Source organism: Natrix helvetica (genome assembly GCF_964273705.1).
Source record: "Natrix helvetica genome assembly, chromosome: 1".
NCBI lineage: Eukaryota > Metazoa > Chordata > Lepidosauria > Squamata > Natricidae > Natrix > Natrix helvetica.
Window position 1 is genome coordinate 199,380,201 of NC_138548.1, and position 24,242 is coordinate 199,404,442.

At 44.4% G+C, this 24,242-nt stretch overlaps 1 long non-coding RNA gene across 1 annotated transcript in view; it reads left to right on the forward strand.

Moving 5' to 3' along the window:
- Nucleotides 1-24,242, forward strand: part of LOC309393106 — a 129,261-nt gene that overhangs the window by 73,287 nt on the left and 31,732 nt on the right. Inside the window, exon 2 of the long non-coding RNA XR_014175531.1 lies at nt 10,877-11,054. This is a non-coding gene — a long non-coding RNA (uncharacterized lncRNA). The remainder of the gene's footprint in view (nt 1-10,876; nt 11,055-24,242) is intronic.

Genomic DNA, 24,242 nt, shown 5'->3' on the forward strand with positions numbered 1-24,242 from the left:
CTGTGCCATGGAGCGCTTTAAAGATGGTAATCAACATCTTGAAACGCACCCGAAAAACCACAGGTAGCCAGTGCAGCTCGCGTAGGAGAGGTGTCATGTGGGAGTATCTACTACTCCCCATGATAGCCCGCGCGGCCGCATTCTGGACCAGCTGTAGTCTTCGGGTGCATCTCAAGGGGAGCCCCATGTAGAGGGCATTGCAGTAGTCCAGACGGGACGTCACCAGAGCATGAGTGACTGTGCGAAGGGCGTCCCGGTCCAATAGGGGGCGCATTTGGTGCACCAGGCAGACCTGGTGGAACGCCCCCCTCGCCACGGCTGCCACATGGTCATCCATCGACAGCCGGGCATCTAGGAGGACGCCCAAATTGCACGCCCGCTCCATAGGGGCCAGTTGCTCGCCCCCAATGGCCAGCGATGGAGTCCACCTGTTGAACCGGGGCACCGGTAGCCACAGCCACTCCGTCTTGGAGGGGTTGAGCCTGAGTCTGTTGTCCCCCATCCAGACCCGAACGGCTTCCAAGCACCGGGACATCATTTCGACGGCCTCGTTGGGGTGGTTTGGGGTGGAGATGTACAGCTGCGTATCATCAGCGTACAGATGGTATCCAACCCCAAAACCACGGATGATCTCACCCAGCGGCTTCATATATGTGTTGAACAGGAGGGGCGAGAGGACCGACCCCTGTGGCACCCCACAAGTGAGCGGCCTCAGGGTCAACCTCTGCTCCCCTGCCAACACGCATTGCGTCCGGTCGGAGAGGTAGGAGCAGAACCACCGCAGAACGGTGCCCCTCACCCCCACCCCCTCCAGCCGGCGCAATAGGATACCATGGTCGATGGTATCAAAAGCCGCTGATAGATCTAATAGGACCAGGATAGAGGAACAACCCCTATCTCTGGCCCTCCAGAGATCATCCACCAACACGACCAAGGCCGTCTCCGTGCTGTGACCGGGCCGGAAGCCGGACTGGCGTGGGTCTAGATAATCGATTTCCTCCAGGTGACGTGGGAACTGTTGATGGAGGGGTTGATGGAGAAAGCATAAGTGCCAGATTGCAGATGGGCCAATGCGCACAGCGCCCAAATCCCAACTCCTTGTTGTGTGGAGATGCGTGTCCTACATGCTGATTGGTTGATCTAACTTTCTGTTGGGAGGCGGGCAGAAGGCACATTCAAACAACAAAGTGGAGCAATTAGAGGAGAGACTTGCCAACAAAGTATTAATGCAACAGGTATGCAACGGTGTCCAAATGACAGAGGCATATGTTCCCTGGTGTGCAGTGATACAAAAGTCTAAATCAAGCTTAAGGTAGAGAAAATTAAGTCTTCCTTTATGTTGTAATTCATGCACTAGATGCTATAGCAGACTTAACATATATAGAAAATAATATTTGGAGATGGACATATATTGGATCCTGTTGCATTTAGCAAGACATATTACGAAGTAAGTGAAAAAGGGCTGCAGTCTCAGTGCACAAAAGGGACTGTAGCCCTTTTACTGCAAAGAAAACAAAGAAGGCTTTGAAGACTTGATTTTAGGAGAGAAAAAGATGAAAATATGAGAGGAGGCTATTGATTGTTCATCATCTTTTAGGTTAGATCATGAAGAGAGGCTGTTGCTGACCCATAATGCCTAAGATGGGGAGTAGGTGGAACTGGCAAAATGAAGTTCAGGAGGGACCAAAGAGAATTTGTAGGAGAAGAGCGGATGGAGCTGGGGGATAGATTTCAGTGGATCTAAATGTGTCATCAACTTAGAGTCATTATGTTGCCACAAGCAATCCAACTCCATCCCGCTCCCCTCCCCCCGAAATCCATTGACTCTTAATCTAGGGCTGGTTTAGTGCTGACCATTAGTTGGTTAGATTCTTGTACATAGGCTTGCGCAATAAAACTTCTGAACTGCAATTTAACATATGGTCCTGATTGTTTGTGCTTGACAGAATGTCATGTTACATTCAATAAAGTCATAAAAGTTGGTTTTGCGAGTTCTGATGGTATCCTAAATTTATTTATTTATTTATTATTCATGCTTCTAGACCGCCCCCTCTCCCAAAAAGGGACTCGGGGCGGTGTACAGTCCATGCAAAATACATCAAAATACAATAAAAATTGAATATGTACAGTTGGAATGGAGGAGGTTAAAAATGGAATTAAAAGAACTGTACAAAGCAATATATATAAATATAGGATTTTGAACCCCTAAAACACACACAATAAGTTAAAAACAATACCCCTAAAATAACCAGTTAATACATTTGCCAGGAGGGACAGTTGTAATTATGCCAGGCCTGCTAATCGGAACAGATGAGTCTTCAATTTTTGCCGGAAGGAGCGGAGGTCAGTAGTGATTCTAATGTCGGGGGGGAGGTCATTCCAGAGGGTTGGGCCCATCACAGAGAAGGCCCTACTCCTTGGTGTCGCCCGTTGGCATTGCCTAGTGGACGGCACCAGGAGAAGTCCCTCTCTGTGTGAGCGAATTGGCCGCAGGGATGTATGTGGGAGGATGCGATCCCGCAAGTAACTAGGTCCCGTACCATGGAGCGCTTTAAAGATGGTAATCAGCACCTTGAAACGCACCCGAAAAACCACAGGTAGCCAGTGCAGCTCGCGCAGGAGAGGTGTTACGTGGGAGTACCTTGTACTCCCCATCACAGCCCGCGCGGCTGCGTTCTGAACTAACTGCAGTCTCCGGGCGCGTCCCAAGGGCAGCCCCATGTAGAGAGCGTTGCAGTAATCCAGGCGGGACGTCACCAACGCATGAGTGACCGTGCGTAGGGCATCCCGGTCCAGTAGGGGGCGCAATTGGCGCACAGGCGAACCTGGTGGAACGCCTCCCTTGCCACGGCTGCCACATGGTCATCCATTGACAGCCGGGCATCAAGGAGGACGCCCAAATTGCGCGCCCGTTCCACAGGGGGCAATTGTTCGCCCCCTATGGCCAGTGATGGAATCAGCTGGCTGAACCGAGGTGCCGGTAGCCACAGCCACTCAGTCTTGGAGGGGTTGAGTTTAAGTCTGTTGTCCCCCATCCAGACCCCGACGGCTTCCAAACACCGGGACATCACTTCGGCAGCCTCGTTGGGGTGGTTTGGGGTTGAAATATACAGCTGGGTATCATCAGCGTAGAAGTGACACTCAACCCCAAAACCACGGATGATCTCACCCAGCGGCTTCACATATGTGTTGAACAGGAGAGGCGAGAGGACCGACCCCTGTGGCACTCCACAAGTGAGTGGCCTCGGGGTCGACCTCTGTCCCCCTGTCAACACACATTGCTTCCGGTCGGAGAGGTAGGAGCCGAACCACCGCAGAACGGTACCTCCGACTCCTATCCCCTCCAACCGGCGCAATAGGATACCATGGTCGATGGTATCAAAAGCCGCCGAGAGGTCTAATAGGACCAGGATAGAGGAACAACCTCTATCTCTGGCCCTCCAGAGATCATCGACCAACGCGACCAAGGCTGTCTCCGTGCTGTGCCCGGGTCGGAAGCCGGACTGGTGTGAGTCTAGATAATCGGATTCGTCAAGGTGTCGTGGAAACTGCTGCGCCACCACATTCTCAACAACCTTCGGTAAAAAGGGAAGGTTGGAGACTGGACGGTAATTAGCTAGCTCCGTTGGGTCAAGCGAAGGCCCCTTAAGTAAGGGCCTCACCACCGCCTCCTTCAAGGCGGTTGGCAAGGATCCCTCACCCAATGAGGCATTCACCAGGCCCAGAAGCCAGCCTCGGGTCACCTCCCAAGATGCCAGTACCAACCAGGAGGGACACGGGTCCATTAAACATGTGGTGGGTAGCAGCCGTCCACGCAACCTATCCAAATCCTCGGGGGCAACAGAATCAAACTCCTCCCAGGATGGTCTCACAAGACTCGCTGTTGGCGGCCCGTCTGGTCCACTGAGGGGGGCCCATCCACTCCGGATCTGAGCGACTTTGTCCTGCAGATATTCCCCAAACTCCTCTGCTCTGCCCTGCAAGGGTGCCCCCCGCGTCCTCTGTGACAAGAGGGAGCGGGTCACCCTAAACAGGGCGGCAGGGCGGTTATCCGCGGACGCAATAAGAGCGGCGCAATATCTACGTTTGGCCGCCCTTAATGCCACAAGGTAGGTCCGTAAATAGGCTCTTACCTGTGTTCAATCAGATTCGGAGCGTGAGGACCTCCACCTGCTCTCTAGACGTCTCCTATGGCGCTTCATCACCCTCAGCTCCTCGGTATACCAAGGAGCCCGGGTGGGTCGCTGTCGCAGGAGAGGTCGCAAAGGCGCAACCCGGTCCAAGGCCCCAGCCGCCGCCCTATTCCAGGCGGCCGCTAGGTCCTCCGACCGAGCGCGGGTCAGGGCTACAGGTAGTGGCCCAAGCTCCGTCTGGAACCTATCCGGTTCCATCAGGTGCTTGGGGCGGTACCAGCTTGGACCGTCTGGTCCCGCCTCCTCGCGGTGGGGGGTAGCGCCAGGGAAGTCCAGCCGGAGACATGAGTGATCTGACCATGACAGGGGTGTGACAACCAGGTCCCCTATACCCAGATCACTCGTCCACTGCTCAGATACAAAAACAAGGTCCAGTGTGTGGCCGCCTTCGTGTGTGGGGCCCTGAATTAATTGGGTCAGGCCCATGGCTGTCATGGAAGCCATGAACTCCCGAGCCACCTCAGATGCTGCTCCCGTCGACGGCAGGTTGAAATCCCCCATAACCACAAGCTTGGGGATCTCAACCGCCATCTCCGAGATCAGCTCGAGGAGCTCGGGCAGGGCCGCTGATGTATAGCGAGGAGCCAAGTATACAATCAGCAAACCCACCTGCCTCCCTGGGCCCCATTTCACACCAAGGGACTCACACCCGGATATCTGAGGAACAGTGAACTCCCTCGGCTCTAGACCTTCCCGTATAACTACCGCCACCCCACCACCCTTACCCAGGGCCCGAGGCTGATGGAATGCACGGAAACCTGGTGGGCACATTTCCACGAGGGGTAAACCACCCTCGTGGCCCAACCAGGTCTCCGTTATCCCTGCAAGGTCCAGCTCCCCCTCAGAGATCAACTCATTAATGAGGGGGGCCTTGTTGGTTACGGACCTTGCATTGCAAAGCATCAGCCGCAGGCCCCGGCTCTGTAGTTCCTGACCACCTAGGTTGCGGGGGTTGGTACAAACGACCGGGCGTAGCCAGCAGCCACGGTCTCCCAACCGACCTTGTGATCTTCTCTTGTCCTCGCATCCCCCCCTCCCCACGACCGTTGTAATCAAACAACCCCTGTTGGAATAACTTGTTCCTTCTCCCCCCCCAAATGCTTTCAAAAGGGGATTAGATACACATTGGTGGGGAAAAATCATTGCCGGTGGATCTTTCTCTGTGTATATAGGAACAGTAATGGTATGGTATTCATCCAATTATTGGGGAGTCTAGAGAGCTAGAGAGATTACCTTGGAGAAGCTATGCAGAAATTATTTCAACAACATGTGCATGAACATGCTGTTATTATAACCTTTACGGGTAGTCCTTGACTTACAACTATTCGTTCAGTGACCATTCAAAGTTACAACAGCACTAAACAATGACTAATGACCAATTTTCACACGTACTACCGATGCGGCATCCCCATGGTCATGTTATCAAAATTCGGGCGCTTGGCAACTGGCATGTATTTATGGTGGTTGAGCTGTCCCATGAAATCACCCATTTGTAACCTTCCTAGCTGGTTTCCGACAAGCAGTCAATGAGGAAAACCAGATTCACTTGATTATGATGTGATGCACTTAACAGCTATGGCCAAATGGGCCACTTAACAACTGCCTTGCTTAGCAACAGAAATTTTGGGCTCTACTGTGGTGGTAAGTCAAGGACTATCTGTATCGATAAACTATAGTTCCAGTCAAAGATGTGAAATTGGTTTCCCATTCTGGTCTATCTTGAAGGGATTGAGAGGCATGGGTGTCTTCCCACAACTTTTGAACAAATCTCACAGCTACTCTATAAGCAATCCATATCATGTTTGAACATTTCTCAGTTACGCTATCAACACCTACTATTTTAAAATGTCCCCATGGCATTTTTGACTTCCTTTCTTGGGCACAAACATTTAACAGATCATTCAGTTTATTTTTGCTCTTTGAAGTATCATTCTCATTCTCAAACAAATCTTTAAATTGCCAATTTTCGCTCACTTCGGTTTCATCTCAGATCATTTTTATCACTTTAATCTTTAATTCCATTCACTCTGCAGTTCTATTTCTATCACAATTATCCTGCATTTACTCTCCCTCTTTTAGTCATTTCTTGTTCTCCTTGGCGTCATACTTGGTATATTTTTGCTTCCTGTTCACAATATACATGAGGATTTTTATCCTCATTTTTGTAGCAATCATTCTGTAATGCTGTCTGCTCCCCCCCCCCCCCATATCTTGGTCTCTCTTATTTCATCCTTCCATCAAGCTTTCTTTTTATCCTTCCAGTTGGGGTAATTCTACACACTTCCATAGCACTCTCTAATGTAATTCTTTTAGTTCTGTACAAAGCCAGTATTGCATCATCATCTTTCCATCCACTTGCTATTCATTCTGTTGGGAGACGAATCAATCTAATAGCTTTTTAAAAAAACAGTCTTTTTCTTCCTGCAGTATTCTACTTTTACTTCAACCTTTTTTTCACTTCTTTATTTGTTTTCTTTTGCAAATTTACATAGTTGTCCATCTCATAACAAGGAATAATGGGCAGCTTACAAGCAGAATAACAATTAAACCCATATAATTAAATTAACAATAATTAAAACCATATAACAATATTCAAAAAAAATCAAACATAAATAATAGCAATAATAAAACATTAAAACATAAAAAGGACCCTAAGATAGCAGGAGAACGACCATAGAACCACTCTGTAAGCTCACTGTGGGGTTACAGAGAACATGGAGCACAGCAGAAAAGGCATGTCTCCTACTTAGCTAATGGGAACCACAGCATACCTCTTCTGCTGGACCTGATTTTTTTTTGGGGGGGGGGGTAATGCAATTAGGAAAAGATGGTTCCTCAAATGATCTGGCCCCATAACATGTAGGATTTTAAAGGTCAAAACTAGAGTCTTTAATTGCATCTGGAACTAAACTGGCAACCAGTGCAGCTTACATGGCAGAGTGTAATGTGTGTCATCCTAGAGTCACACACAACTGTCAGTGTAGCCACATTCTGCGCCAGCTGAAGGTTACAGATACTGTTCAAGGGTCCATGTAGAACATGTTTCATCAATCCATTCTGGAGATGACTAGAGCAGCAGTAACATGGAATAGAGGCTTGTTTGTTTGTTTGTTTGTTTGTTTTATTGGATTTATATGCCGCCCTTCTCCCAAAGGACTCAGGGCGGCGTACAACATTAAAAAACACACATCACGAAAGTTAAAAAGAAATTAGATACATATCCAAAAAACAAACCCAATTTATAGGACAATACATTTAAAAAATGAGATAAAATTAACAGGCCAGGCTGGCTTGCTGGAAAAGCCAACTTTTTAGGGCGCGTCGGAAGGACCGGAGGTCAGGGATTATGCGAAGCTCCGGGGGCAGCTCATTCCAGAGGGAAGGCGCTCCCACAGAGAAGGCTCTCCCCCTGGGGGTCACCAGCAGACACTGTCTGGCCGACGGCACCCTGAGGAGGCCAACTCTGTGGGATCGTACTGGACGGTGGGAGGCTACTGGTGGCAGTAGGTGGTCTCGCAGGTACCCTGGGCCTAAGCCATGGCTCATGGTCCAGGAAGAGGTACAGCTGGCATGGGACACAAAATTGTGCAAAGGCCGTCTGCTGCCATGACTGCCACCTACTCCTCGAGTAGGAGCCTAGAGACTAGAAGAACTGCAAGGCTGCACACCGAATCAACCCCCACAGCCTCCAGGCATCAGTTGCATCACTTAATGGACCAGGGATGGAGATATATGACTGGACATCATCAGCATTCTGATGATACCTCAGCCCATGAGATGAACGATCTCAACATCAAGTAGGAGTGGAGAGTATCAAACCCTGAGAAAATTCCACCTAATAGGGGTCAAGGGAGGGGGGACTATTTCATTCCAAATTAACACCAGCTGGTAGCCCTGAAGCTTGGAAGTGAACCATCACAATTCTGTGTCACACACTCCCACTTTCCTTTTCTCCCATGTGTATTTTTCCCAAGATGTTCACTGTCAGATGTCTCACATTTATAATTTTGCATTGTCTGTGTCTTCTTCATGTTCTGCACTGATCCTGTCTTTCATCATAAACAACCAAGCATTCATGCTTTGAATTTATATTCATGTTTTACCTGTAGTGTGTTGGAACAGACTAAACTTAAAGTATACATCCAAAACAGATTTGTTTTCTAAAAAGATACATGTCAAACCATCACCCCTCTCATTTATTCCTGTTCTTGAGTCTCAAAATGGCCCGATCCCTTTTTCTACAGTATACTCTGTAATCTCATTCTCTTCCAATCCATTCATGTCACCTAGCAGAATAATTATTTCCCCTGAATAATCATTAAGAATGTTCAGAAATTTTTCCTTGCTCATTTATGAGTGAAAAGCTTCAGGCCAGTAATGGGAAGAGACATTTACCAGTCAATTACTCCATTGTGGAGTGTTGCGAGTTTTCTTCCCTCTCTCCCCTGTTGTTTATCATTGATATGAAGCTGCTGAGAGTGGTCATCCATCTGGGCTGAAATTACTCATATTTACCACCTCAGGCCAGTCTGGGCCCAGTGGTTCAGTAGAATTCCTAACCCAGTGTCTGGAGGCTGTAAGAAACAGAAGGGGAAAAACAATTGAAATTGAGCCTTGGCAAAATGGAATTATTATTTGCCCAGAAAACATTTGGCTTTATAACTCCAGGAGTGATGGGAGTCACTGAAGAAGCAGGTTCATTATCTGAGGGATATTTTAATATCACCGAAAATGCTGGATAGTCCATGGTGGGAGAGTGGGGCTTTGCCCTGATTAGGTGGTGCACCAGTTTTATTCTTTCCTAGAAAAGGAGACATTGCCAGTGATTCATGCCCGTGTTACCTCCTAGTTAGATTGTTATAGAGCACTTTACATGAATTGTTTTTGAAGGCTATTTACAAGCTACCATTGGTCCCAAGCCATTTACTTACATGTAGCACTCTCAGGATCTTCAATGGTTCCCAAATACAGACTTCCAAGTAGAATTCACAATGTAGGTTACATTGTGCCTACAGAGCCCTAACAGAGTTAGAGCTCTGTATGAGTTGGCACCAGGGGAGAACCTGTAGCTAATGTTCCGAGAACCTCTAAATCCCACCCCTGGTTGACCCCCCCCCCCCCCGGAGTCTCCACGTGGCCCGTTTTGGATGCGAGGTAAGTGCAGGGCCCACACGGAGGCTCAGGGAGGGGGGGGAAATGGGCCTCCTGGAAGGCCTCCAAAGCCCAGGGGAGGCAGTTTTGGCCTTCCCAGAGGCTCAAAGAAAGCCTCTTGAGTCTGCGGAAGGCAACCCCCCTGCCCGCCATGGTGCAGGAGGCCAACTAGGCATGGCCACACCCACCTAGCAACAGGGCAAAGAACCCATTGCTGACATTTCTGAAGCCGACCCCTGGTTGACACCTTGGTACCTGCAAGACCTTGTGCTTGGATTGGATTCTTCTTAGCTAGAGCACACATGCCGCAATGGGATCCTGGAGGTTCTTCTCCAATATGATATTTGGGAGGGAAAAGGAATTTCCATGTCCGTTTATAGTAACACCTGCTTATCTGATCAGCCCCATGCCAGAAATCCTGATGTTACTATAGCTCCTGCCTTTTGGGAAGGCTGTAAAAGTGATATTATATGGAAGAGCTTTTGGCTAAGACCTGGTCTTGTAATGCTTACTTCAAATCTTAACATGTGGGATTGAATCACAGGCCTTTATTTTGATGTGACTTCATTAGGATGACTTCATCTGTATTATTGTGTAGGAAGTTATCACCCAGCCCTCTCCCAGGAAAATGAAATATCTAGGAAATATTGATAAGGCAGAATATTATATTTTCCTGGATGTGAAAAAGGGAGAAACACATTTTAAAAAACTAAATTCCTGCAGCTTTCTGCCCATCCCCACTTTGTCAATGGGCCATTAAGAAGGCCAAGCTAGTCCACTTTACATAATAAAGAGTTCTCCTCTTCAGCTGTGATGGGATTAAGGCAGGATAATATTGCCTTTTACTCAACTGACCACATGGCATCTAAACTCAATCAAACCTGAATTCAAAACTCACCCTAGAGGGTTGCCCTTGCATGAGCCCATGGGAGTCTGGCAACCAATCAGAATACATTTCTTACACAGGAACAGGAAACAGATAGGTGGGACAGAACAGATTATAAAAAGCCCTGCAAGCCCTTTTTCTCTCTCTCTTCTCTTCCTCTTCTCTGCCCTTCTCTTCTTCTCCACCAACATTGAAGCATGTGATCACTTTTCTGTTCAGGGCTCAAGCCATGTGGTCCTGTCCACCATTAAAACCATCTTTCCAAGCAGCCTCCATGTCTCCAGTGTCTTTTTCCCCACTTGGAGCTGAACCCAGAAGGATATTTCTTCCAACAATTGTATACCACTACCTGTTTTTATGGAGTGTGGCAGTATGAAAGGAAGAAACTTGGTTTAACTATATTGTGCTAGCATGTTCACGTGTCACCCTAGCTATATTTATTCATGTGTCCATACATGTTCACCTGTCACCCTGGCTTTTTATTAAAAAAACAAAATTGAGCAGATTCACACAAGTTGCTCTGCGTGCATCCACAAGCCATCACAAGACGGGTCTTCCACATTTGACCTGAAGAAGCCCAAAATATTAAGAGTGAAAGCCAGGTTTTTTTCTTTTCTAAATTTTCTGTTTCTCTTCTCCCTTGCAGGCCTCAGGAGGTGGCATTTCCTTTCATTTAGTCTCCTGCCTATTCGGGAGTTCTGCAGCTTGTAATGGCTGCTAGCTGGTGAAGTGGGAAATCTTCCAAAGGAAGGAATACAAAGTCCACCAAGCTGGAAGAGGTCATGAAAAAAAGCCTCAGTGTCCTTGCTGTGACTGCAGATGAGGTGAGCAGAGCACTTTTTATGGCTGTATCTCAATTGGTTTTGGGGTGTGTAAGACCAGTCTCAAATCGAGGACATTACAGAGTGGTTATTTGCTAAATTGCTTCCTTTTGGGGTAAAAGCTTTCTCTATTTAGTGTGTGTGTGTGTGGGGGGGCTTTTATCTTACTGACAGCAAGCCGATCTGTTTTATTATCTGCTTATCTGTTTATTGTCACTCTATTAGTTTGGAAAAAGAGACTGTTGTTGTTTTTTAAAGGACAATAATTGGGAAAACAGATGACATGGTCTAGGCTGTTGAAAGCTGGATAGCCTGCAGAGCAATCTTGTTAAAAGATTAACAAGATTAAGATGCAGCAAAGACATTTTTCCCTTCGAAATGTATCTTCAATTGTAAAGAAATAACTGTCTGAGCCATCACTTAGAAGGATAATGCGGGCTTATGTACAGCGTGCAAAAAAGAATAAAATACCTCAAAATGAGAGCATCTCTATTTGAGAATTATCATCCACTTATCCAGCATATTCATTTAGAAGTAAAAAAAAAATCCCAATTCTATTTTAAAATGTCTAAACACAATTCCTTTCGTTTTCCTCATTTCAAAAATTGCGGGAAAGTTTTTTCTTTTGCCCACATTTTTTCTATCATGTATATAAACAAATAAATCAAAATGAACAGTGCAGCTTTTTCTGACAGGTGCCCTGGGGAAATTACGGGAGCAACCATTCAAATAGATAACAGTCATAATATAGTTCCCTGTAATACTTTTCAAATTTTTCCTTCTGCTTGTCTTCTAATGTTGAAAGACATTACTTCAGATCGTAGAATCATAGGGCTGGAGGAGACCTCTGAGGTCTTCTAATCCAACCCCCTGCTCAAGGCAAGAGATCTTACACTATCCTGGACAAATGGTTGTCCAGTCTATACTTGAAAACTTCCACAACCTCAGGAGGTTCCATTTATTCCATTGATTAATTGTTCTCAGAACATTTCCTCTTACTTCTTGGTTGAATATCTCTTTAGCACACTTCCACCCACTGCTTCTTGTCCTGCCTTCTGGCGTCCTAGAGCTCTGATGGCGAATTTATGGCATGCGTGCCACAGGTGGCACACGGAGCTCTCTCTGTGGGCATGCCAGCCGTTGCCCCAGCTCAGCTCTACCGTGCAAGCATCTGTGCCTCCCTCCAGCCAGCTGATTTTCAGGTCTTGCTGTGCAGGCGTGGGTGGTGGGCGCATACAGGAGGCACGCACACATGCGTGGGGGCAGGGGGGCAGCACCCCCTGGTTTTGGCCCCAGGATGCTTCAGGGAGGTCTGCTAGGCGCAAAACGGGCCACGGGAGGTGCAGGCCCCCCACACCCCACTTTTTGTCCCAGGAGGTTGCAGAGTAGCCTGCTAGGCCCAAAACGGGCTGTGTGTGTGTGGGGGGGGGCAGCGTGCACACCCCTCACGGCCCAATATTGGTCCCAGGAGGCTTCAGGGAGGTTTGTTAGGCCCAAAATGGGCTGCGGACTGTGTGCGGCTGGGACACACAGGGGGTGTCACACATGCATTGCATTATGGGTGCGGGCACTTATGGGTGTGTTGCCCCACACACGTGCACACTTTTGGCATGTGGCAACAAAGATGTTAGCCATGACTGTCCTAGAGAATAAGTCATTTCTCTCTTTTTTTGTGACAGTCCCTCAAGAACCGGAAGACAGCTATGATATCCCTCGCTCAATCTTTCTCTTTGATAGGCTAGAGTCATTCCTAGCTGCCTCAACTGTTCATCATACGATTTAGCCTCCAGACCCTTTATGGTCTTTGTTGCCCTTCTCTGCATACTTTCCAGGGTCTCTACATCTTTTTTGTATCATCATGGCCAGAGCAGAACTGGATGCACTATTCCAAGTGTGGTCCCACCAGCACAGTGTAAATCAGTCCTATTACATCTTGTTGTCTTGATGCTATCTCTCTGTTAACGTACCCTAGGACTGCATTGGCTTTTTTGGCAGCTGCAGCACATTGCTGACTCATAGTGGTATGCCATTAGGACACATAGATGATTAGCAATATGTAAAGAAGCTGCATACACCGTCCCGAGTCCCTTTTGGGAGAGGGGGCGGTATAAAAATCTAAAATAAAGTAAAGTAAAGTAATATTGCTTTTCTACCTTTCTGTTCCCAGCACACCTGGACAAACCTTGTATATAGCCAGCCAGTGAGCCTGTCCCACAATAGAGACACACTGTTAGAGACAGCTCTAAAGGTCTCTGTCAAATAGCAAAAGTCCAATGGAAGTTGCAAAAGCAACTGTCATTTCATCACTAATGTAATTGTCCAATTTTTGACATGTGCTGTCTTGTAAAAATTATCTGATAATCTTAGCCAAGCTTGAGAAAACTAAGCAGGACCTGATTAGTTTTTGGAAGGAAAATGATCAGATAATCCCAGTTGTCTGGACTAGATTACATTTGAAGTCGAAAACAAAAACTTAAAAAAAGGAAGAAGGCAGTAGTGAACCACGGCTGTATTTTCCCAGAAACAATGTTAACATGTCATCAGGCACCCACAGCTCACCCAAGAGAAATATTTTCCAATTCTGCGCATATAAGAAATTTCACTTGGATTTCTTTAGAGGAAACATGATCAAAACTCTGAACTGTAGTTTTTGTCACCCCAAGATTTTGCCCAACCACTTATATTTACATTATAGTTTTCTTTTCCAAGGTATCAGGCAATAGTAAAGCATTCTTTTTAATTATAAGCAAAAATAGGAGATGGTGCAGCACCGCCCTCTGCTGGACATTGCATTTCAGAGACTGCTGTATCTTGTCAATATTGAAATACTTTTTTTCTTTTAAGTGCTAAAATTATTCCATAAACAGATAGACGATTGCCTGTAGCTGGCTAATACCAAATGCGAAACCATAATGTGGTTTGTTTGTTTTGTTTGGCTTCTCCATTTTAGATATGAATCCAGCAATTGTCTTATATAAACAAAACAAAAACTTATAGGTTATTCTGCAAATGCTAAGCCAGTTATGGTTTAAATGAACTTTTATTTACGCCTTATGCATTATTTATGTATCATATATAAGTCCTGCCACAATTATATGCAGGCTTGCAATAAGGAAGAACATAAAATATATAAGAAAATACAGAAAAATGCAATAAAACCAATTCCTCTTGTCGTCATCCCCCTAATCTTCTGGAAAAGCTTTGTTTTCATCTTTTTCCAGAAAGTGATAACATTGGGGACAAATATACTGTACTTCCAACAGAGCAGTCACTCCAGAGGGCCAGCCTCAACACAGAAAAATAACATTTTAGATCATTTATGCAGCCAGTACATTATGCGATCACCAGCTGCTACTTGCTTCCAGGGTTTTAAAACAGTGTTTTAGCTCTACTGAGAGTATTAAAAATTGAAGCTCGAGTGAAAAATATATGCCTAGCCCTTGAATAAAGTTATTCCCAAGTTGGTACTCTCTCTGGGATGGTACGAAGTGGGCTCTGCAGCTCCTAAAATGGTGCCCACTTCATTTGAAAGAGGCCATAATGATGATGATATTATCCATTCAATCGTCTCTTGGCAATTTTCTATTCCTTGTGTTTGCATAATGTTGAATTCCAACATTGCATGGGGAGAGGGGGCGGTCTAGAAATCGAATAAATAAATAAATAAATAATAAATAATAAACTCTTTCTATCATTTCATCTCTTGTTAGTATGGCTGACCTAATTGTCTGCTAGGTTTGTCAAGAATCTATTTGATCTCCCACTTGATTCAATATTTGTCTCTAAGTTGTAACAGATAAACAAAGTTTGAAGGGACCTTGTAGGTCATCTAGTACAATCCGCTGCCCAGCAGACCCTATACCATTTCTGACAGATGGCAGTCTAGTCTTTTCTTGAAAGCCTCCAGTGATGAAGCTCCCACAACTTTTGAAGGCCAGCTGTTCAATTGGTTGATTGTTCTCACTGTCAGAAAATTGTGGTAGCCCCTTAGACTTTGGAAGACTGCTATCATGTCACCTCTAGTCCTTCTTTTCACTAGACTAGCCATGACCAGTTCCTGTAACTGTTCTTCATATGATTTAGCCTCCAGTCCCCTAATCACCTTTGTTGCTCTTTTCTGCCTTCTTTCTACAGCAGGGGTGTCAAACTCATGTTGTCACGGCATCATCACGTGATGTATTACGATTCCCCCTCCCTTTGCTAACCTGGGCATGGGCATGGCCAGCACGCTATGCATCCGGCCTGCAGGCCACAAGTTTGACACCCCTGTTGTAGAGTCTCAACATCTTTTTATACTGTGGTGACCAAAACTGGATGCAGTGTTCTAGGTGTGATCTTATTAAGGCTTTATAGTGTGATATTAGTACCTCACTTCATCTTGATTGAATCCCTCTGCTAATGCAATTTAGGATTGCATTGGCTTTTTTGCTGCTGAACACTGTTGACTCATATTTAATTGGTTGCCCACTAAGACTCTAAGATTCCTCTCACAATTACTGTTATTAAACCTGGTTTCTCCCAATCTATATGTGTCCTTTTGGTTTTTCTTGCCTAAAGTCAAGACTTTACTTTTTCCTACATTGAATTTCATTTTGTTAGATTGGGCTGAATGTTCAAGTCTGTCAAGCCCATCATCTACAGCAGTGGGTCTCAAACTTCCTAATGCCACGACCCTTTAATACAGTTCCTCATGTTGTGATGACCCTCAACCATAACATTATTTTATGTTTTCCGTATGTTTTCAAAAATATGTGTTTTCCGACGGTCTTAGGCAACCCCTGTGAAAGGGTCGTTCGACCCCCAAAGGGGTCGCGGCCCACAGGTTGAGAACCACTGATCTAGAGTATTGGCTATTCCTGCCAGTTTAGTGTCTGTCATCCACAAATTTAATAAGTTCCCTTCTATTCCCTCATCTAAGTCATTTATAAAGATATCGAAGAGTATTGGGCCTAATGGAACCTTGTGGTACACCAATGCTTACTTTCCTCCATGTAGATATAGTACTGTTAAGGACTACTCATTGAGTATGGTTTGTCAGCCAGTTACAAATCCATCTGATGGTGATACTATCTAGCCCACCTTTTTCTAGCTTACCAAGAAGTAGGTAGAAGTAGTCCTCTGGTGGTTGCCTGGTGCTCCATGATTTTTGAAAGTTAATGTCAGGGTAGTTAAAGTCCCCCCTTAACTACTGTGCTGTGCTTCTTACATACCATAGTTAACTGATTAGCAAAAAGTTCATCTATTTCCTCTGATAGGTTGGGTGGCCTGTGGTATACACCTATGGCAATGTGATTCTTTTTTCTTTTCATATTGACCCATATTCATTCAAGATGGTTTTCATCATTGTTCTGCTGTACTTCTCTAGAGAATAAAATGTATAATAATGAATTAAGAGAAAAAAGAGGATAATATTAAAATTGATGATCCAGCCATGGAGACCAGAATGGGTCAGAAGTGGAGATTGACATCATCATCTCTCTCTTGGCTTGTCACAGTGGATCACCCCTTGGATTGTAGTCTCGTTTTAACTGCAAATAAGTGGCCCACCATCATTCACCCACCCACCATAACCCACTGCATATCAATCATCCTTTGTCCAGAGCAACAAATCTGCCAGGGCAGCTTCTCCAAAATCAGCTGTGCTAATAAATAGCAGATGGGGAGCAGCCTACATTCCCTTTCTGTTTTTCTCTAGCTTGTAGCTCTTTGACTCTATGTGCATTTGTCTGGTGAGGGAGAATGATCACACCCGTTACAGCTGCTAATTCTATTAAGCCAAGGTGGGTGGGCATAAATAAGGCATTAATAACCTTCTCCTGTGGGATGTCAAGGCAGAATCCATGTTCTTCCCATCAGGAGATGAGAAGGCCCTCCTGATAGTTTAAAAAGGGATTTGTGGGAGAACTCATTAATTTCCTATGCATCTTTACAAGTCTCCAACTTATATAATTGTATTACATTTATTCCCTGTGGAGACAAGAGATGTCAGGGTAGCATCTTTTACTGCATCAGCTTACTAATAAATGAAAGGGAGGAGGAAGAAACCAACAGCTTCAAATTGAGAGAGAACTGTGTATTTCCTCTGGAATTGGAGGCAATATGTCCCATATTGGTGTCTTGGAAATGAGAATGAAAGGGTTTAATCATAGGATGCTTGTGAGTATTTAAAGGTAGATAGTTGGTCTCTTATACTTATAGAGTAAGATGCGCCTTGAGTCAGAACAAGGAAGGGATTTCTTTACAGCCTAATTGCAATGTTTGATATGTTCAGTCAGCTCATATAACTTGTACAGGTGAGCAAACAGTTGGTGGAATTACACATTCATGGTAATGTTTGGATTTTGCACTTATAGAAAAGATTACGGTTTGTGCTATGATGGGATAAGCTTATTAAGTTTAACTGGATTTGCTTTTTCGTAGAAATACCGAACTTTTATAGACTGCTGTTTGTGCATGGTAATGTTTAAGCCATTAAAATGTATTGTATTTTAAAGTACAACAGAATATTTGTTTTTGCATCTACAGATGACAATAACACAGCTCTGCTGGATCTATGTCTGATAGCAGGGCCCAAATCTAAGGTGACATATATAAACTGACACTATAAAATAGCATTCCCTCTCCCCCCAAATAATCTTGTATTTAAGATGTTCCCCTGAAAGATATAGACAGAAAAAAGAAGGATAAAGAGCCTTATAATTTTCATCTTCCCATATTTCAACTAACTGAATTTTCTTCATGTATGTATGTATGTATGTATGTATGTATGTGTGTGTGTGTGTATGTATGTATGTATGTGTGTTACAACCCCTGGTATGTCCAAATATGGGAGGAAGCTCACTACTCCCTCTTTCTATCCTTCGGCTCATTACAGAAAACCATCCAGGCAGAAAACCATATTTTTATTTTTAATGTTGCCTTTTTATATTTGTGTTGTATTTGTGCTGATAAATAAATAAAGGGAGACTAGTATAGATCCATTTCGAGCTATTTAGCTCTCATCAGCTCCCAGTAAGGGTATGGCTTACTTCAAATCCCAGTAAGGGTATGGCTAGCTGATGAGAGCTAAATAGCTTGAAATGGATCTATACTAGTCTCCCTTTATTTATTTATCAGCACAAATACAACATACATACATACATACATACATACATACATACATAATATATATAATATATTTATATATATATATATAAAACCATGTGACATATACATATCTATATGTTTAGTAAATGTCATGCACGCTCTGGAAGAGAGGGACATATGGAGACAATTCATTACTCAACTAGATAATATCATCAATGTACTGATGATGATGTTACCTAGTTGGGTAATGAAACATCTGCAAGCCAACAACCAAGCTCAGAGAGCACCAAGGACCCCACAGTTCAACCCTGAGTGGCAGGTACTCTTTTCTATTAGATGGAGATGAGGCGAGAGTTGCAAGATGCTGCCCAAAGTTGCTTTGAAAAGTGAGATGGGTGGCATATAAATTTAATATATAAATAGAGGGGAAGAACAGAAATAAATGAAGTATGAAGCAAGATTAATCTTCAAAAAGCAAAAAAATTTGTCATGGTATCTATAGCCACTTGTACCCCTATTCATTGCCTTATTTGTAACAGCTTCTGTAAGATACCCTGTTTCTCTGAAAATACAACATGTCCTGAAACTAAAGCCTTGCCACATTTTTCAGGTGGGCAAAAATATAAGCCCCGAAAATAAGCCCCCTGGACATACCCCCCCTCTGGCGAGGCAGAGCACTGCTCACCGACCTAGCGGTATCCCGAAGGCACCAAGCCATGGGAGCTGGGGAAGGAGGGCAAAAGAAAGGCACTCACGTTGCTTGGCACCTTCGGGATACCGCTAGGTTGGGGAGTGGCATTCTGCCTGGCTGGAGGGGGGAGTTGCCAAGTGGTGGCTCCCTTGCAAGCGGGCTCCCGAAGAGCCGGGCACAACCTCAGGGGCGAAGCAGCTATGAGGTGACCATGCTCATGAGCAGCCACCCGGCAAACCCCCTCTCCAGCCAGGCAGAGCACCATTCACTGACCTAGGGAGTATCCCTAAGGCGCCAATCCATGTGGCGCTCTGCCTGCCCCCCCAGCTCCCGTGGCTTGGCACATTCGGGATACCCCCTAGGTCAGTGCATGGAGCTCTGCTCGGCTGGAGAGGGGGGTTGCGTGAGTGCCTGCTCCGCCCCCAGCTCTCATGCCTCCCAGCCTCACCATGCCCTGGGCCAGCTGTCCTTGCAGCCGCCTCTAAGCTCCGAGCAAAACTTCTTGTCCGGCTTCCAAACTCTGGAACTCGGCTTCTGATTCTTCCAGCAGCGGCCGCTCTAGGAGTGTTTTTTATGGTTATGGGCAGGCTGCCGGACAAAGTCTTCCAGCAGCCTGCCCATAACCATACAGCACACTCCTAGAGCGGCCGCTGCTGGAAGAATGGCGCCTTAGGGATACTCCTTAGGTCAGTGAATGGTGCTCTGCCTGGCTGGAGAGGGGGTTTGCCGGGTGGCTGCTCCTGAGCATGGTCACCTCATGGCTGCTTCGCCCCTGAGGCTATGCCCGGCTCTTCGGGAGCCCGCTCACAAGGGAGCAGCTGCCCAGCAACCCCAAAACAATAAGCCCTCCCCCTCTAATAAGCCCAAGGCCATATTTCGTGGGTCAAAAAAATATAAGACCCTGTTGTATTTTCGGGGAAACACGGTAGAAGGATCTGTCTCAATCAGAAGTAAGCCAAGAATAACTGTCACATATTCTTTTGGACCTTTTCTCTGATCATTAAGTTTATCCATGCTAAAAAAAGAAGAAGAAGAAAAATGAATGACTGTAGAGCTCCGGATGGTAAAAGTGGGTTAATCAGTTACAAGTTAGAAAGCAATTCAAAATCCTTCAGGGAAATGGATTTACTTAGCAAAAATATTTGCTAAGGTATTTAATTTTCAGCCATTTGCTGCAATATATAAACCATAGGGCTAATTCGATTTAGTTCACAGTTACAGTTCTTCTACTGGATTAAAATAAAGTATCAAGTTGAGGATAATTTCTGGTAACCCCCCAGGTATACCCATGTAAGATGTTAGTAACAGAATAACAGAAAGTAGAGTTGGAAGGGACCTTGGAGGTCTTCTAGTCCAACCCCCTGCCTAGGCAGGAAACCCTATACCGTTTCAGACAGATCGCTATCCAACATCTTCTTAAAGACTTCCAGTGTTGGGGCATTCACAACTTCTGGAGGCAAGCTGTTCCACTGATTAATTGTTCTAACTGTCAGGAAGTTTCTCCTCAGTTCTAAGTTGCTTCTCTCCTTGATTAGTTTCCACCCATTGCTTCTTGTTCTACCCTCAGGTGCCTTGGAGAATAGTTTGACTCCCTCTTCTTTGTGGTAACCCCTGAGATATTGGAACACTGCCATCATGTCACGTCTAGTCCTTCTTTTCACTAGACTAGACATGTCCAATTCCTGCAACCGTTCTTCATATATTTTAGCCTCCATTTCTCTAATCATCTTTGTTGCACTTCTCTGCAGTCTTTTTGGAGTCTTTTCCAGAGCCTCAACATCTTTTTTATTGTGGTGACCAAAACTGGATGCAGTATTCCAAGTGTGGTCTTATCAAGGCATTATAAAACGGTACCAACACTTCACATGTTCTTGATTCTATCTCTCTGGTAATGCAGTTTAGGATGCATTGGCTTTTTTGGCAGCTGCAGCACATGGCTGGCTCATATTTAAGTGATTGTCCATTAAAACTCCCAAGATCCCACTCAATATTATTGCTATTAAGCCATATTCCATCTTTTCTATACCTGTACATTTGTTTTTTTTCTTGCCTAAGTGTAAAACCTTACTTTTCCCTACATTAAATTTCATTTTGTTAGATAGTGTTCAAGTCTGTTGAGATCCATCTGGATCTATCTTCTGGGATGTTCGCTATTCCTGCCAGCTGGGTGTCGTCTACAAATTTGATGATTTCCCCTTTATTCCCTTATCTAACTCATTTATAGAAATATTGAAGAATAGTGGCCCTAAGACAAAGCCTTGGGGTACCCCACTGCTGATTTCCCTCCATTAGATGTAGTTCCATTAAGGACTACACCTTGAGTACTGTATGTAGTAATATGGGGCTAGTTGGCCAATTCCTTCTGATGACAGCCTTTTAAAAAAATTCCATTCCAGTCTACAGTTCCTGGCATTAGTTGGAATTCCCCTGTACAGGTACCAGGCCCAAATGTGCTTAGCATCTTGGCCCAGGCAAAGTTGCCCAACTGCTGAGACTGTAATGCAGTGTTGCTTTTCAACCTTGGCAACTTTAAGATGTGTGGATTTCAACTCCCAAAATTCCCCAGCCAATTGACTGGGGAATTCTGGGAGTTGAAGACTGTACATCTTCAAGTTGCCAAGATTGCTCTAATGGATTACTTTTCTCTTAATTACTATAATCACATAAGAATAGGGAGAAAAAAGAATATTTGCTAGTTTTTGTAAATGCTAACCTAAAAGATTTCCTGGACTTGTGTTAAATTGTAGCCATAAGCGACCTTGTGACAAATTTATAAAGCAGGATGTACATTTACATTACAATTGAACTGTGCGAGCTGCTTACCCATCCCTTTGAAGTTGTGAATCATAAAGGCAATACTTTACATTCTTGCATATATTATTGGAGTTTTAAGCCAATCTATCAGATCCTTTTAATCGTTGTGCCTTCCCTTATGGACCTAAGGGTAGCAGAGATGGTTCTCCCAAGTCCTTTCTATCCACACAAAAAGCTTATCAAATAACTTGGAATGATGGATGGTGCTAAGAGTCCCTAAAATCATTGGGTAAAGGTTATGATGGAACAGGAATTGAATTTTGGGAACTTAATCCCAACCTGACTCACCCCTTGTTTCTATAAACATAGTTCAAGGGGAATTACATAGCAAAGAGAGGGTTCATATTGCCTTTCAGTGATCCCTGGATAGCTCTAGTCTAGTCTGTTGCTGCCATATGTTTAGGCTCTGGAGTAGGTAAGAAGGATGCCTTTGGCAAGGAAAAGTGAAAATAGGAAGGAAGAGCTGCCTTATTTTCCTCTGTGCCCTGTTTGCCAGCCTATCTTGCTAGTGATATTGAAGCTAGAGGGGGCACGGGTGGGTGGGTGGGAGACAGTGAGAGAAATCAAATACTGTGTTAAGCTGAGGTTTCTGAATGTTTATTAAATAAACTACAACTGGCTTGGTTCATACAGTATCTTAAAGCAAAATGCAAACATCTCCTAGTCTAGTACTTTGTGTACCCTTCATGTGCCAGGACATAAATGGTGAAAATGAGCTCCCCTGACCAATATGTCTTGTTTAGATGCAAACATTATGCCGTCCACCACAACCTTCCTTGGTTTTTAGATGCTGGTATTTCTTGAGTCCTCCAAATGAAGCAGGGCTTCTCTTTCTGAACAGATGCTGCCCACAGAGGTCTCGCTGTTATCACCTCTCATGACTCGCTTTCCCAGCATTCCTTTCGTCTGCCTGTCTCTCCTGGTCTCAGCATTCTGTAAATGGTCTACTTTGTGGCTGAGACTGGTTTACCCTCAGAACTTACACTTGACATAATTATTTTTTCTGTGTTGTTGTTAAGCTGGCTGTCCACATGCAGGTGTTGCTCACACATTATTACTCCAGGTTTTTCAAGAAACAATTTCCCCATCCTCTTGTTGTGGCCATCCTTAACATCTTCATACTTTTGCTTTGGAGCAGCAGAGGGCACTGCTTGCCACCTTTGTCCTCTTGCCAGTTTGCTGCCTGGCATCCCCTGCTTAATGAGTTACTTTTCATTTAAATTTGTCTCTCCAGGTTCCGCTACCATTTAATTACATTTTCTAATTAAAAAAAAATAGCCTTCAAAATTAAAGTCAGGCTTGAGCGTAGAGTAATCATTGTTCTTTTTAAAAAAAAAAGGCTTCTGGGGAGTAGGAACAGAAGGGCAGCTTTAAGACCTGCTGCCCTCAAGGTTTTGCTTTGGAATCGGTCTCACTTTCTGCTGTCTTCTGAACTGCTGGAGGCATATTTCATATTAAACCATCTCTGTTTAAATAAACCAAAGTTAAAAGATAAGAGAAGTGTCCTTGGCTATCTTAATGAAGCCTATGCAGAAAATATTCCTGACAGTTCATGCATTGTCTTCATGGTTGGGTTATGTATGACATACATGGGGTTTGGGATTTTTTTGTTTTTGCATTTTGTAATGTACCATCATGTCTTCTCTTAGAACTATGAGTTGCAAAATACTTTATCATTATGTTTGTTCATGATAACACTGTATTCCTTAAAGTGGTACCTTGTACTCAACTGCTTTGAAACACATTAAATTCGATACCCAATGCTTTTTGATGTGAAAATTTTGTCTCTGTGCTCATCATTTGTTTGATACTCAATGCACAAGCTAGAATTTGTCAGTGTTGGCTGCCTTGGGACTCGCTACATTATTCCTTATTGGAAAAATTACTTTGGTGCACATTGTTTTTGGTATTCATCATGCCTCCCAGAACCAATTAATGGTGAGTATCAAGGTACCACTGTGTTTAGATCTCATCATCGTCTTACACATTTATTAAACAATTACTGAAAGGGGACCAGTTTTTAAAAATATTATTTTATTTGAATTTTAAAAGTGGATAACGGAATGTTTTTGGACAGAACATGCAATCTCATAATTGTCTTGTTCCTTCAGGATGTTGCACAGTTGTCCTGATTACTTGTAGACAGCATTAGACCCATAGTCCGGTATATTTAAAGAGCACTAAGCTGGGGAAGGAGAAGAATTTGGTTTCATCTTTAGGCATGCTTATGCTCTATTAAGTAACTGTACTTATAGAAATTAGAAGATACAAATGAAGAGTCAACTCAGAGCATATGTATTGTCCCCACTTAGGTAGACTAGACCATGAAATAAACTCCTTTGGAATACCAGAGTTACTTGTATTGAGATTGTCTTTAATAACAGAAACTTGCAAATCGGATTGTGCTCTCCTTCCTTATTCTTTGTGTAGTTCAGTGAAACAGGGAGGGGCCTGAGCCATTTCTGAATGTCATCTTGTAGCCTCTTTTGCTTAGATAACCATCAAGGCCCTCTTTCTTATTTTCTATGCCTATGAAAACTGGGCTGATATTTTGGTGGGTACTTCTCTCAAAATGAAAGTTAGAAGAGAACAGGAATGCA